We start from the raw sequence: 863 nt of genomic DNA, 5'->3' as shown, positions 1-863 counted from the left end.
GAGGAGGGGAGGGGAGGGGAAAAAGAAAACAGAAAGAAACAGAGGTGTTGGAGAGTTTCAAAAGGTGAAATGTGTGCTGTTGAAAGACCAAAAAGAGTAGAAAAAATAGATGGAACAACTTAATAAGAAAATATGCAAAATAACAATCATAGAAGCTTTCCAAAATTAATGACAAATACCAAACCACATATCCAACAAGCTCAGAAAAGACAATACAGCACAAAGACCCTTACACACACACACACACACACACACATGCACACACATACACACATGCACACACACACATGCACACTATACATATGCATAAAATATTCAAACTGCAGAAAATGAAAGACAGTTTAATAGTCATTATAGAAGCCGGAGGAAAAATGCATTATCAGAGAGGAACATGCAGAAGAATTACAGCTGACTTCTCATCAAAAAACATGCAAGTCAGAATAGAGTGGAGTGCAACATTTTAACTGTTGAATGAAAACAAGAAAAACTCAAATTAGAATTCTACACGCAATGAACTTATCTTCCAAAAGCCAATGAAAAACAGAAGTTCTCAGAGAAATAAGACTGGAAATTAATCAACAGCTAATCTCTATTGAAAGAAATGTTAAAAGAAATACTTCAAAGAGAAAAAAGTGATATATATGGTCATGAATTTGGATGTACATAAATAAAGGAAAGGTGTCAAAGAAAGAATATAATGACAACATGTTTTATTTTCCTATTTTCTTCAGAAGAAAACTATGAGGATAAAATATTTTACTTCCTTACTGTTCATTCTTTGAATAATAGCTATTTAAAGTGTTAATAGTAATATACATACTTGGGGTATAATAACTGTGTACGTAAAGGGCATACAGTGATGT

This window comes from Marmota marmota, unplaced genomic scaffold (genome assembly GCF_001458135.2).
Source record: "Marmota marmota marmota unplaced genomic scaffold, marMar, whole genome shotgun sequence".
In the NCBI taxonomy this organism is placed as follows: domain Eukaryota; kingdom Metazoa; phylum Chordata; class Mammalia; order Rodentia; family Sciuridae; genus Marmota; species Marmota marmota.
The sequence above is the reverse complement of the archived record's forward strand: the minus strand, read 5'-3'. Positions refer to the sequence as shown.